This window comes from Carcharhinus amblyrhynchos, chromosome 16, assembly GCF_965287045.1.
Source record: "Carcharhinus amblyrhynchos chromosome 16, sCarAmb.v2.hapA, whole genome shotgun sequence".
NCBI lineage: Eukaryota > Metazoa > Chordata > Chondrichthyes > Carcharhiniformes > Carcharhinidae > Carcharhinus > Carcharhinus amblyrhynchos.
Genome location: NC_137339.1, coordinates 4885697 through 4901313, shown reverse-complemented (window position 1 = coordinate 4901313; position 15617 = coordinate 4885697). Strand labels below are relative to the sequence as shown.

At 46.7% G+C, this 15617-nt stretch overlaps 1 protein-coding gene across 1 annotated transcript in view; it reads left to right on the top strand.

Annotated features, from left to right (window-relative positions):
• Positions 1-5934: 5934 nt before the first annotated feature.
• Positions 5935-15617, top strand: part of raly (RALY heterogeneous nuclear ribonucleoprotein) — a 108450-nt gene continuing 98767 nt past the window's right edge. Inside the window, exon 1 of the mRNA XM_080204602.1 lies at positions 5935-6061. The gene's annotated coding sequence lies outside the window, so the exon portion shown is untranslated. The remainder of the gene's footprint in view (positions 6062-15617) is intronic.

Here is a 15617-nt window from a genome sequence, read left to right as displayed (position 1 = left end):
GCGCTGTGAGGCAGCAGCACTGACCACTGTGCCACCGTGCATGTATTATCTCACATGTAGTGAGAGTCAGACTGATGAGAATTCACTGTGTCCCAGGGTTCAAGCTTCAATACCGATTGTTACCTCTTTACTTTAGATCTTTCTTTCACTCTGAGCCCCAGTACCAGTTAGCCTCAAACCTTTCAGTTTTAACACAAATCATCACGTCCCCCACTACCCCCCTCCACCTCCCATCCCCTCTCCCCCCTCCCATCCCCTACTCCCCCCTCCCGTCCCCTCTCCCCTCTCCCCCCTCCCCCTCCCCCTCCCCCCTCCCCCCTCCCCCTCGCCTCCCCTCCCCCTGGCTGAAGTCTTCACCTTGACCACAGTGTCAGTGAGCTCGGTGACAGTGCACATTGCTCAGCTCCTCCTGTGAGGATTTACGATGCAGATTGCAGCCTCCTCTTATGGGCTAGAACAGGTTCAGAGGGCCGAATGGCCCACACCTGCTCCTTGTCCATTCACGCTGCCCTTCAATCAGTGATGATGCTACTATGGAGACACAGCGGGAAAGTGTCCTCCTGCATTATAACGATTCTGTGATTCTAACAGAAATATATCCAACGGGCAGAAGTTAAGGAAATAGGAAATGTCGGAATTGCTCAGGAGGTGCTAGGACCTTTTGTTTTCCTTTTTTATATTGCTTTCAGGTGGCCACTATTCATCATTCTGCCAGTTACACCTCCTCTATATATCTAATAAATACTGCGGATACCGGAATCTGAAACAAAAAGAGAAAATGCTGGAAAATCTCAACAGCTCTGGCAGCATCTGTAAGAGACAAAACTTTAACAAAGGGTCATGTGGACTCGAAACGTCAGCTCCTTTCCCCCCTTACAGAGGCTGCCAGACCTGCTGAGGTTTTCCAGCATTTTCTCTTTTGGATTCTCTACACACACGTCTCGCTTTTTAACTGGTCCCATTACCACTGCCGTTGGCATTCCATCTTTTATCATTGAATCCCTCTGCTCTTTCACCCAAACACATTCCTTTCCTTTTGTTCTGTTTCTTATCCTCCCACATTTCTAACTGTTTCCATGAGACAGCATCGATCTGAAACATTAACTCTGTTTCTCTCTCCACAGGGACTGCCAGACCTGCTGAGTATTTCCAGCACCTTCTGCTCTTATTCAGGTTTCCAGCACCCATGTACTTTGCTAGAAACTAATATTTAACAGTGCAGAAGGAGGCCATTCAGCCCATCGAGTCTGCACACTCACTGAAAGAGCATTCCAGGTCCTGCCCTCTGCCCTGTAATCCCACACATTTACCAGGGCTAATAGAGTCATAGAGATTTATAGCAGGGAAACAGGCCCTTCGGCCCAAATTGTCCATGCCACTACTTTTTTTAACCCCTAAACTAATCCCAATTGCCTGCGTTTGGCCCATATCCCTCTATACCCATCGTATCCATGTAACCGTCTAAACACTTTTCAAAAGACAGAATTGTACCCACCTCTATTACTACCTCTGGCAGCTTGTTCCAGATACTCACCACCTTCTGTGTGAAAAAATTACCCCTCTAGGCCCTTTTGTATCTCTCCCCTCTCACCTTAAACCTATGCCCTCTAGTTTTAGTCTCCCCTACCTTTGGGAAAAGATATTGACTATCTAGCTGATCTATGCCCCTCATTATTTTATAGATCTCTATAAGGTCGCCCCTTGGCCTCCTACGCTCCAGAGAAAAAAGTCTCAGTCTATCCAACCTCTCCTTATAACTCAAACCATCAAGTCCTGGTAGTGTCCGAGTAAATCTTTTCTGCACTCTTTCTATTTAATAATATCCTTTTCATAATAGGGTGACCAGAGCTGTACACAGTATTCCAAGTGTGGCCTTCCCAATGTCTTGTACAACTTCAACAAGACATTCCAACTCTTGTAGTCAATGTTCTGATCAATGAAACCAAGCATGCCGAATGCCTTCTTCACCACTCTGTCCATCTGTGACTCCACTTTCAAGGCGCTATGAACATGTACCCCTAGATCTCTTTGTTCTGTAACTCTCCCTAATGCTCTACCATTAACTAAGTAAGTCCTGCCCTGGTTCAGTTTACCAAAATGGATCACCTCACATTTGTCTAAATTAAACTCTATCTGCCATTTGTCAGCTCACTGGCCCAATTGATCAAGATCTTGTTGCAATCCGAGATAACCTTCTTCACTGTTAACTATGCCAGCGATCTTAGTGTCATCTGCAAACTTACTAACCATGCCTCCTAAATTCTCATCCAAATCATTAATATAAATGACAAATAACAGTAGACCCAGCACTGATCCCTGAGGCACACCGCTGGTCACAGGTCTCCAGTTTGAAAAACAACCCTCTATAACCACCCTCTGTCTTCTGTCATCAAGCCAGTTTTTTGTTCATTTGGTTACCTCACCCTGGATCCCATGAGATTTAACCTAATCTCCCTAAACTGCACATTCCTTTGGATACTCAGGAGCAACTCACCATGGCCAATCCATTTAATCTACACATCGGTGGACCGTTGTCCCCTGTCACAATGAAATGCATGCTCTACTTGTAAGTAAGAGCAACTCTTACTGGTTAGGAAAACGATTGGAGCATTATTCTCGAGTATGTACAAGAACCCATTTCCATCAGTGTGGGGCTAAGGAAAGGAAGTCGGTGCCTGTGTTCTCTGGGTGATGTGAATAAATCTATGTTAAGGCTCCAGATTCCTCCTTTACACAGTGAATTATCAATGATTTATAACACACCCTTGGGCGTCACCTTCATGCCTGTCAAATACAAACAAAGCAACGTATAAAGTAGGAGCAGTAGTCCATTCAGACCATCGAGCTCACTTCGGGTAGTGAGAATTATTTTTGTAAGAATCAGCTACCCAGAATGCTTGAGGGAATGTCTGACAGCGCGAAACCCAAGCAGAAATCTGTGATGTTTTTATGGTTGACCATTCTCTTGCATTTGGGGTGCAAACTGTGGTGTTTTTAATGGTTGGCCATCCTCTTGACACACCCAGAGAACTGTGAGGAAGCGAGTCCCAGATTTTTGATGCAGTGATGATGAAAGAGTACTTGATATATATCCGAGTTGGTATATGGGCAAGGACCTTGGAAAGGGAGGTTTTTGATTTGATTTATTATTGTCACATGTATTGGGGTACAGTGAAAGGTATTGTTTCTTGTGCGCTATATAGTTAAAGCATACTGTTTATAGAGTACCTAGGGAAGAAGGAAAGGAGATGCAGAATGTAGTGTTACAATCACAGCTAGGGTGTAGAGAAAGATCAACTCAATACAAGGTAGGTTCATTCAAAAGTCTAATGGCAGCAGGGAAGAAGCTGTTTTTGAGTCGGTTGGTACATGACCTCAGGCTTTTGTATCTTTTTTCTGAAGGAAGAAGGTGGAAGAGAGAATGTCTGGGATGCGTGGCATCCTTGATTATGCTGGCTGCTTTGCCAAGGCAGTGGGAAGTGTAGACAGAGTTAATGGATGGGAGGCTGGTTTGTGTGATGGATTGGGCTACGTTCATGACCCTCTGTAATTTCTTGTGGTCTTGGGCAGAGCAGGAGCCCAAATGGTCTCGACCATTTTCACTCCATCCCCATTGATGTAGACAGGGAGAGGTTCTCCACTACACTTCCTGAAGTTGATGACTATCTCTTTTGTTTTACTGACATTGAGGGATTATTGTTGTTGCATCATTTCACCAGATTTGCTATCTCTTTCCTGTACTCTGACCCACTATGTGGTCTCATCAGCAAACTTGAGAATTGAGTCGGAGTGGTGTTCACACAACTTTGAAGTGTTTATCCTTCATTGTACTCCATCTGCCAGACCCTCGCCCGCTCACTCACACTATCTATATCCTTTTGCAGACTTTGTCTTTCGAGCTGTTGTTGTAGAAGCCACAGGTCCTGTCCAAGCGGTGAGTAAATAAGAACATAAGAAATAGGAGCAGGAGTAGGCCATCTAGCCCTTCGAGCCTGCCCCGCCATTCAATAAGATCATGGCTGATCTGTTGTGGCTCAGTTCCACTTTCCCGCCCTCTCCCCATAACCCTTAATCCCCTCTCTTATCAAAAACCCATCAACCCGCGTCTTAAAAATATTTAGCGAGGCAGCCTCCACCACTTCAACGGGCAGAGAATTCCAGAGATTCACCACCCTTTGAGTGAAGAAGTTCCTCCTCAACTCCGTTCTAAACCGCCCCCCCTTTATCTTGAGGCTGTGCCCCCTAGTCCTACTGTCTTTTTTGAGCGGGAAGAGTCTCTCCACCTCTATCCTATCCATCTCATTCATCATCTTATACGTCTCAATGAGATCTCCCCTCTTCCCGAAAATACTTTTCGGGAAGCCCAGGACTGCCACAGGATGGCTTTACTGCCTTGGATTCGAGCCAAGGACCCCACAGCGCATTGCTCTAGGTTTGTGGTTGGCCTGTTCAAAGAGCTAGGGGAGGCAATTGTGTAGTGGTATTGTTGCTGGACTAGTAATCCAGAGACCTAGGGTAACATTCTGGGGACCCAGGTTTGAATCCCACCACAGCTGATGATGAAATTTGAATTCAATAAAAATCCAGATTTTTTTAAAAAATGGGAGAGTCTTTTGACCCGTGAAAGCATTGTCAATTATCGGAAAAACCCATCTGGTTCACTAATGTCCTTTAGGGAAGGAAATCTGCCGTCCTTACCCTGCCTGGCCTACATGTGACTCCAGAGCCACAGCAATGTGGTTAGCTCTCAACTGCCCTCAGGAATGGGCAATAAATGCTGGCCCTGCCAACGATGCGATGTCCCACAAATCAAAGAAAAACCACTCGGTGTTGTATGTGTACAACAACAACTTGCATTTATATGGAGGAAGCAGCAGCAGATTGGTGGGTAGCTCAGCCACAGCACGCCCATGTCACTCCTTCCAGCTGCCTCTCTCAGTTTGAACTTTTAGTAAGAAGTCTCACAACACCAGGTTAAAGTCCAACAGGTTTATTTGGGAGCAAAAGCCACTAGCTTTTGGAGCACTGCTCCTTCATCAGGGGAGTGGGAGTTCTGTTCACAAACAGGGCTTATATAGCCACAAATTTACAAAATAATGGTTGGAACGTGAGTCTTTACAGGTAATCAAGTCTTAAAGATACAGACAATGTGAGTGGAGAGAGCGTTAAGCACAGGTTGAAGAGATGTGTATTGTCTCCAGACAGGACGGTTAGTGAGGTTTTGCAAGTCCATTTAGAGACATAATTTCTTGCGGAAGTTAGCTGTGTATTTGGTAGTTATTGTTGGTACAGACTCGATGGGCTGAAGGGCCTTTTCTGCACTGTAGGACCCTATTTAAACCAGTCACGCCGCAATGCCAGCCTCCCAGCAGCAGTGGCACTACAGGGCCTTTGTCAGGAGAGGAAAAGTGGATAATAAACTGCCAAGTTTACATAAGAGTTTCCATGACAAAGACAGATGAATTTATAATGAGTTGAGAGGGAGGGGGGATTAACATGACTAGACAGACAGGATTCGCCAGAATCAAATGGAGATGGGGGTGAGAGCTGGTTGGAATGTGGGTTAAAATGGTGACACTGGCAATGTTTGAATGGATGGGAGAAGCTGCAGCTATTTAATTCTCTAATTTCTCAGCTTCAGGATGGGCTAGAGGAGGAGGAGGAGGAGGAGGATGGCTCTCAGGCGAACGCACCATTTCTGGCAGAGGGAAGAGAGGGGGCTGGGAGGGAGGTGAGGTCCCCCCCAGCCGCACTGCCCCCTCCTCCTCTCCCCCCTGAGGCAGAGGGGCCGAGTGGCCAGCCTAGCCGGTGAGGGGGTGCCCGGTGGGGAGGGCTGCAGGCTGCGGCTGGCTTTGTGTGTGTGGGGAGCTGGGCTCTCCCCCTGGGTTAGAGTGGAGAGTGCTGGTGAATTTCACTGCGCTGTGTCTCCCCGGCTTGTTATTTCGCCGGCTCGCTATTTCTCTGCCTCCCCCCCAGTCAGTCTGCTCCCATCCTTCCATCCTCAGCTCCCACTCCCTCTCCCTTTGCCGTTTTTTAACTCCCGAATTTTCTTGCCTGTCCGGTGAGTAATTTTACTGTCTATGACGCTTTGATTTTTTTTTAAAAAAGACACAAAGAAAATTCCCTTCTTTGGATTTTTTTGCTGTTGTGTTTCTTTATAAAAGACAGGAATGGGAAGAAGAAGCAGTGTTTATATAAGAGTAGTTTCTGTTTTGTTCTTGTCAGCCAGTGTGAATATGTATAAAAATACATTTATTTTTTGCAACGTTAATGTTAATGTCATGGACACATCCCAGGTTTTGTGTGCACATTTAAACTGATGTCTCAGTTTAAACATCCGTCCCATTTTTGTCCCGTTTCCCCCTTTATGTCTCTAATGCATTTTTAATCAGCTGTCCTCCCACCCCTCCTTTCCCCGTGCCTGTGTGAAATAATCTCAATTCGTTTGAATGAATTAACAAAATGTAATTTTAATGTTCAGAATCTTGTGTTATTTTCCTCACCCCCTTTCTTTATAAAACCTTCCATTTCCATCCCCCCCCCCCCCCCCCACAAAAAAAAGTTTATTACTTCTTTCTGGGTTGGCAGTGATTTGGCAGGTGAATTCTCTCTCCTGTAAATAGTTGCTGTAGTTGATGGAGAGAGATAGGGGTGTTGTGTAGAAGGTGATTCCATGGAGAGAGAGAGAGTGAGAGGATTTTCACTGTAGCTATGTTTTGTTTTATGCAATCCCCCTGCTTCATATTTCTCTGTATGCAGCAGCGGGGGACAAAACCTGTCAAAGTACAACAATCAGTACCTATAGCAAATTATCACATTGACAGAAGTGAAATCAGAATGCTGGTAAAAGTTGCATGTGTGAAAGGAATATTTGAGATGCTGTTCAAATCACTGTACAATAAGGTTGTATTTTGCCACAGAGAGAGATGGCTGTAAAATGTATCTCTCACCCCCTGAATATTTGAGGGCGAGTGTTTCCACATCGTGCTCTTGAAAGCTGAAAATACCATTAAAAATGTCAAGGGAACTTTTAACCTGGTGTAGCCCCTGCAAAGGGCAAACAAGTGTTAATTTTTCATGTTTCCTTTTACAAACTCTTGGCAGACGTGAAGATTGGATTGAGATGGGGCGTCTAATACAAACATCAATCCAATAAAGATAAGCTCCTTTCTTCCTCCTTCAGGTTTGACAGTTCGAGGACACTTATCCAATAAGATCTGATCCTTACAGAGTGGAGCCTTCTCTCGGGCTGGCCTCACAGCACCAGGGGCCCGCCAGGTACAATTTTGGCCTTGCACCTTCTCTCCGTGTCTGTGTGGGTTTCCTCCGGGTGCTCTGGTTTCCTCCCACAGTCCAAAGGTGTTTTAGGTGGAAAAACACCTAAGTTAGATGGATTGGCCATTCTGAATTGCCCCTTAATGTCCCAAGATGTGTCAGTTAGAGGGATTAACTGAGGGAATTTACCCTGCTATGTGGATAGAGCGGGCCTTGGTGGGATGCTCCTTCGGAGAGACAGTACAGACTTGATGGGCCAAATGGCCTCTTTCTGCACTGTAAGGATTCTATGGTTCTGTGGAAAACAGGCCCTAGAATTAGTTTATCAAGGCGTCTAATCTCCACGCACATTCAGTGAGTGGTGGGACTGGTTGCTGTGTGCTGCTCCAGTGGTTGCTATGAGTATGCCTGATGGTTTGCTGTTAGTACAGTTGACCATATTCAGAGTTCCGTTCACACTGTTTCAGGGGAGCTCTGGTGGGGGCTGGTTTAGTTTTCCTCTGAGATTATGATTGGGATGTAAATTTCAGTCTCAATCTCCATCCTCGCCCAAACTGATTGGTGAATATGTCTTGGGAGTTTGCTCCAATTCCCTTTGGGATGGGATCTTGCTGCCCTGGGCTAGACTCTGGGTTCAGTGCCAACGCCAGGCTTGGTATCTGTGCCAAGATTGTGGAATGTCTGTGTTACTGTGACTCTGGGATGATTCAAGGCCCTTGTGGAGGTGTGAGGATCCCAGGTAGACTCTCCAGGAATTAAAGTGTGATCTTCTGGGTGCAGTTGTGGACTCTCTGCAGGAGAAATAAAGCCCAGGGCAATCTATATAATGTTCATTTGTTCTACTGGAAGTTGGAGCTCTGCAGTGTGGCGGGGAGCAGTTGTGGGAGTCTGGAAGTGACTGGGACAGGCACATTGTCCAGACACAGCTGATACCGGGGTTCGAGGTTGAGGAATTATTTAAGAATTGTTCAGGGAAGTGGGTGAGGGGAAATGGGTTGAAGGGGATGAGACCTTGGTGTGTGATGACAGAACATGCTCAAAGGGCCAAATAGTCTAGTCCTCCTTCTATTTTGCATATTTCTACAGTGTGCCTGGAGGGAAAGGCCAATGTGGGCCGAAGGGCCTGTGTCTGGGTTGTAACCTGATTGGTGAACATTACCAGCCCTGTTACACAGGGTCTCTGACTGTTTAAATTGCAAAGGCTAATTGTAGACTGAATCTCCCCAGTGAAGGCACCACGAGGTTTGAACAAAACGGGTTAGAGAGTGAGGTGAATGGAAGAGCAGTGATTGGCAGACATCGCATTGGAATGTCAACAGTCTATCGGAGGAAGGAAGTTGAGGCTGAGGGAAGTGAACTATTCCACAGTAAGGAGCATCTTGAGGAAGGAGTGGGTTAAAAGACTGTCTGATGGAAGGAGTGATGATGCAGGGAAGAAGGAGAATCTAAGCTTTTGGCCGCAGTCTTCACACCGTGTACCTGACAGTCACCTCCTGAGCCGGAAGTTTCTGGCTTCACTTCACAAACCTGACGGTTATCTGAACAGCTGCTTCCCCCGAGTGGGACGGACCAAAAACTGGGAAGTGGGAATAGGCCGGATTGCTCCGTATCGGCTGGTGTGGATGTGATGGGCTGAATGGCCTCCTCCTCTGCCAAAGTTTTCTGGTTTTTTAGCTTGAGCACTCAGTCCCGGCCTGAGAGAGCGCTGCACTGTGAACCCCAGGCCCTATCCGGCACCTCGGGAGGGGATGTGAAAGAGTTAGTGGCAGTATTCAAAGAAGAACAGGAAGATAAATCTCAATGTCAATCATAGCCCAAAGAAACAGATCATCTGGTCATTTTCACATTGCTGTCTGTGGGAGCTTCCTGTGATAGAAACTAGAACTAGGAGCAGGTCACTCAGCCCTTCGAGTCTGCTCCTCCATTCATTCTGATCAGAGATGATCATCAAATTCAATATCCCAATCCCCCACCGCCCCCCCCATATCCCTCGATCCCTTTAGCCCCAAGAATGATATCTAATTTCATCTTGAAATCGGATAATGTTTTGGCCCCAACTACTTTCTGTGGGAGTGAATTCCACACACTCACCACCCTCTGGGTGAAGAAATTTCTTCTCACCTCAATTCTAAAACGTTTACCCCTTATCCTCAAACTATGACCCCCTAGTTCTGGACTCCCCCACCCAATCCATCTCTTCCGCTCTGTTCACCCCTCGCCTCCCAAACAGAGCACCCAGACTTTCCCCCCTCCATAGAGGCACCCTGGCGATAGAGGCGCCCTGGCGATAGAGGCACCCTGGCGATAGAGGCACCCTGGTGATAGAGGCGCCCTGGCGATAGAGGCACCCTGGCGATAGAGGCACCCTGGTGATAGAGGCACCCTGGTGATAGAGGCGCCCTGGTGATAGAGGCACCCTGGCGATAGAGGCAGCCGTGTTTCTTTCTTTGCGACATTTCAAAAAGTACTTCAGATTTGGAAAGCATTTTGAAATGTCCAATGGCCATGAAGATTGTTTGTTAATTGCAAACCTTTGTTTCCTTCTCTGTTAATGGGGAAAATGATATCTAACCTATTGTAGGACACCTGTCTCTTTGTTTTACTATCCTGTTTTATACTCAGCAAATGGACCAAAGACCATACAGGGCAGAGTTAGCACCTTCCAAACCCACGCCCACTACCACCGAGAAGGACGAGGCAGATATATGGGAACACCATTCCCTAGAATCTTTCCTCCAAGCCACTCTCCATCCTGAGTTGAAACTATATTGCTGTTGCCTGCACTGTGAGTGTTATTTGTTGTGATATGGGCCAAGGTCTCCATTGAGAAACATGCCTGAGTTTATACAGTGTGTCTCCTGCTGTCACAATGCCTTTCAGCACCTGGTCAGATTCTTCTAGAGACATTTTATCAGATAGAACTTGCTAGAAGTTGCTTCAAAGAGATTGGTGGATTTGGTGTATTTTGTTTATTCTCGCCCATGATTTTTAATCAGTAAGGAAATCGAGGATTGTGGGGAAAGGGCAGGAAAGTGGAGTTGGGGATTATCATATCAGATCAGTCAGGATCTCACTGAATAGTGGTGAGATTTGATGGGCTGAGTGGCCTATTTGTACTTTTTGGGGTCTTATTGTATATGGACTGTCGCTGGGTCAGATCGTGATCAGAGAAACTGTTCCTGTTGGTGGAAGGACGGAGACCCAGAGGGCACAGATTCTGATAATTGACAAAAGAGATATTGGTCTTCTGAGGGGGAAATGTTTTCACCCAGCGAGTGGTTAGGATTGGGAATGGACTGTCTGTCAGTGTGGTACCTCTCAGTTCAACTGAGACTTTCAAAAGAGAATTGGATCATTATCTGTGGAGAAAATATTTACAAGGATATAGGTCAAAGGTGTGGCAGTGGGACTACTGAGTTGATCCTGGCACAAGCAGAAGGGCTGAATGGCCACCTTCTCTATTGTGACCATTCTGTAATTCTATAACGAGGCAGATGCATGTTCTCCCCGTGTCTGCATGGGTTTCCTCTGGGTGCTCCGTTTCCTCCCACGGTGCAGGTTAAATTAACTCTAGTGTTAAGGGGATTATCTGGGTAAATATGAGGGGTAACAGGAATAGGGCTTGGGTGGGATTATGGTTGGTGCAGGTGGGCCGAATGGCCTCCGTCTGCACTGTAGGGATTCTATGAAAAGTGGCAATCGTCTGGACAGAGGTCAAAGGTCAGGGCCCTGTTTTGAGAGAAGGGAAATGCATTCGAGGAGCTTTTACTGATTTCACAAGAACGTGAGGTATAAGAATTATTTCTGTTATTGAAAGAAATGTTTGCGACTGAGGTTAGATTTCCAACTCTGACCATTGGCTGAAAGGTTTCATCATATGATTGGTTGAGATGAGCCACCTGCCTCCTGTCATTGGTTCATTTTCCAGGAGCACTGTCCTCCCTCGGCCAATTGGAAAGGGAACAGACACTTTGGCTCCAGTGTTAGGGGTGGGGGCGTGGGGGTGGGGGCGGGAGTGCAGGGGGTGGGGACGCGGGGGTTGGGAGCGCAGGGGTGGGAGCGCAGGGGTGGGGGGTTGGGTTGGGGTGGGGGCGCGGGGGTGGGGGGTTGGGTTGGGGTGGGGGCGCGGGGGTGGGGGGTTGGGTTGGGGTGAGAGTGGAGGTGGGACGGGGCTAGGGGGGGAATGGAATGGGTCAAGATCAGCAACCCAGAAATCCCGAGAGTTTGGACGGTCTGCCAAAATTAAGGACAGGACATCATAAGCTATTGACTGTGTTTTTTGACCAGATGGAGAGGCTGGGGCTGTGGTGGACAGTCCGCAGCATTGCTGAAGGTCTGTGGAGGTGCACACTCGGAGGGGAACAGCGAGGAGGGGTAGACATAGGAGCAGGAGTGGACCACTCAGCCCATCAAACCTGTTCCATCGTTCAATACCATCATGCTGATCTTGGGTTTCAACTTCTCATTCCCACCTATTACTCCCCTCCACTGATTCTCTGAGAGATCAAAAAGCTTTAATATATTTAATGGTGGAATAGCTACAATCCTCTGGAGTGGAGAATTCCAAAGATTCACCATCCTTCTCCTCATCTCCGTCCTAGATGATTGGCCCCTTACCCTGAGACAGTGCCCTGGTGTTTTAAATTCCCTAACCAGCGGAAACTATCTCTCAGTATGCACCCTGTCAAACCCCTTCAGAAGTGTATAGGTTTCAATGAGATCACCTCTCATTCTTCTAAACTCCAGAGAAAATACACCCAATTTCAGGCTAACCCCCCCCTTATCCCAGTGACCAAGGTTAAAATCCAATCGGTTTATGTGGTATCACGAGCTTTCAGAGTGCTGCTCCTTTGTCCTGTCACACTACGTCAAACCCCCAGCATTTGGCCTAGGCTTACAAAATCTTACTAACTGTCCTGGCTTCACACCTCTTTAACCTGTCATTATCCCCCTCTCCACTCGCACTGTCTGTACCTGTAAAGACTCACATTCCAACCATTACCTTGCAGTTGAGTCTGTGTCTATATATATATATATATGCTGTGTTTGTGAACCCAACTCACTACTCACCTGATGAAGGAGCGGCTCTCTGAAAGCTTGTAATACCAAATAAAGCTGTTGGACTTTAACCTGGTGTTGTGAGACTTCTTACTGTGCCTACCCCAGGCCAACAGTGGCATCATGTCTAGGGTGCAGAGAAAGATCAATCTAATACATACCTGGTCCATCGAAAAGTCTGATGGCAGCAGGAAAGAAGCTGTTCTTGAGTTGGTGGGGTCCTTAATTACACTGGCTGCTTTTTCGAGGCAGCGGGAAGTATAGACAGAGTCAATGGATGGGAGGCTGGTTTGGGTGTAGCCTTTGTAGTTTCTTGTGGTCTTGCTCAGAGCAGGAGCCACACCGAACTGTGATACATCTGGGAAGGATGCTTTCGATGGTGCATCTGGAGACATTGGTGAGAGACGTAGTGGACATGCCAAATTTCCTTAAACTCCTGAGAAAGTGGAAGTGTTGGTGGGCTTTTTTAACTATAGCTTTCCCATTCTTATGACCAAACTTCTACACATCCCTTCATCTGCCATCATGTTGCCCACTCAATTAACAGGTCTATATCTTTTTGCAGCCTCATCATGTTTTCCCCACAGCTTACCTTCCCACCTAGCTTGGTATCATCAGCAAACTTGGATATATTCCATCCTATATATGGATTATACATAGCTCAGGCCCCAGCTCTGAGCCTTGAGGCATCTCATTATTTAGAATAAATAATTCTCTGTTTACTGCCCATTAACCAATCCTCCGTCCACGTTACTAACCCCTTGAGCCCCCACCTTACCCATTAACCTTTTGTGTGGCTCCAATACCCTTTGGAAATACAGGTAACCTACACTGGGGGGGAGATTGGATGATGACGAGAAATCATGAAGGGACAAAATCTGACGGTGATAGTGGGAAATTTGTTGAAAGGGCCGGGTTTGAGTGGGAGGAAGGAGCATTGCTTCTTCTCTTGGCCCACAAGCAGTGCTGGAAAGTCTGCCGAATCCAGCAGCTCCTGTCTCTCTGCACCTGGCGAATCTCCTGCGTCCTGGGAAACCTCCAGCCCGTGGCTCCCAAAATCTGGGGTATGGAACCTCATTTAACACAAGGAGGTCATGGTATTATCGCTAGGCTACTAATCCAGAAACTCAGCTAACGTTCTGGGGACGTGGGTTCAAACCCCGTCACGGCAGCTGGTGGAATTTGAATTTGATTAAAAAATGTCTGGAATTATGAATCTACTGATGACCGTGAGCCCGGTGCTGTGTTAAGAATGGTAATGGGGAGAGAGCAGCTGCCTCGAGTCTAACTCCTTAATACTGGGGGGCAGCTGATCACATTTTAGTCTGGGTGTCAGGGGAAAAACCCATGTTCGCTAATGTCCTTTAGGGAAGGAAATCTGCCACCCTTACCTGGTCTGGTCTACATGTGACTCCAGAGCCACAGCAATGTGGCTGGCTCTCAGCTGCCCCTCTGGACACGGGCATCTAGGGATGGGCGATAAATGCTGGCCCAGCCAGCAATGTCCACCAATAAAAAAAATTTCTAATCACTGACTGGGCCTCAGGTGTGGGTATTTACTGATTTACTGCCAATAGTGCAGGGATAGGTTAAAGTTCTTCCCTTTGCCAGCCAAATTGAGACTGAACTGTGAGTGAAACAGGCATCTCCAATATATTTCTAACTGATAAATGGGAATGGTAGGGGGTGGGGAATAAGCGGGCTGTGTTTTTTAAGGGCCTTTTCGGCCATTTCTCCCGGATGTTGCTTGCAGCAGTGTTTCCGAGATGAATCTATCCTTCCTCGCCAAGCCTAGAGGGGTTGGCAATTCTACACTGCAGCCTGGTGCTGTGTTAGGAATGGCAATGGGGAGAGAGCAGCTGCCTCCAGTCTAACCCCTTAATACTGGGAGACAGCTGATGACTTCAGCCTGGTTGTCAGGGAGTCTTAGACACAGAGCAGGATCTAAATATTTCTGCTTGCTCCGCTGAAACCAGCTCTGATCAGGTAACTGGATGAATCAACTTAACCTGCAAGATTTGATTGCGCAGAAAATAAATAGGATTTGAGAATGTGAAGGAGGCTTCGACTTGTTTCTTTTTAAATCAGTATGTCATAATTAGGCGAATATATTGAGTTAAGGTTCACTGCGATCTTTCTTTGGTGAGCAGTAATTATCTCCGAGCTTTAGCATGAAGGCAAAATACTGCAGCTGCTGGAAAATCTCAGTGGGTCTGGACAGCGTCTGTGGAGAGAGAATAGGGCCAATGTTTCGACTCATTCTCTCTCCGCAGATGCTCTCAGACCCACTGAGATTTTCCAGCATTTTCTGTTTTCATCTCTGGGCCTTGTTCACTCCGATCCCGACCAATGGGATTGAATCTGAGGTTATTATTCCCAGTGCCAGGAATCTTCATTCTCAGTTCTTGTCTAAGGAAGAGTCTCACTTGCCCCAGTCCTGCTCAATTCTGCCTCGTGCCTTTGTTACCTTCAGACTTTAGTGTTTCCGAGTATATTTCTGACCCCTCTCATGTTCTGTCCTCTGTAAACTATTGGAGTACTGTATACAGTTTTGGCCTCCTTATTTGAGAAAGGATATACTGGCTCTGGAGGGAGTGCAGAGGAGATTCACTCGGTTGATTCTGGAGTTGAGAGGGTTGGCTTATGAGGAGAGACTGAGTAGACTGGAGTTATACTCATTGGAATACAGAAGACTGAGAGCAGATCTTGGCTTATGAGAAAGACTTTTGACTATACTGATTGGAATATAGAGGAATGAAGGAGGGATCTTGTATATCAAATTATGAAGGGAATAGATAAGGTAGAAGCAGGGAGGTTGTTTCCACTGATGGGTGAAACTAGAACGAGAGGGGATAGCCTCAGAATAATGGAGAGTAGGATTAGGACTGAGTTGAGGTAGAACCTCTTCACACAAAGGGTTGTGAATCTGTGGAATTCCCTGCCCAGTGAAGTTGAGGCTACCTCACTGAATGTTTTTAAGGCAAGGATAGATAGATTTTTGAACAGTAGAGGAATTAAGGGTTATGGTGAGCAGGTGGGTAAGTGGAGCTGAGTCCATGAAAAGATCAGCCATGATCTTATTGAATGGCGAAGCAGGCTCGAGGGGTCAGATGGCCGACTCCTGCTCCTAGTTCTTGTGCCATCCAAAACTCCACTGCCCATGTCCCAACTTGCGTCAAGTCCCTTCACCTATGACCTCTGTGCTTGATGATTGGTTCCTGCTTAAGCAACACTTCCATTTTAAAATACTCATTCTTGTTTTCAGGTTTCTCCATGGCATCACA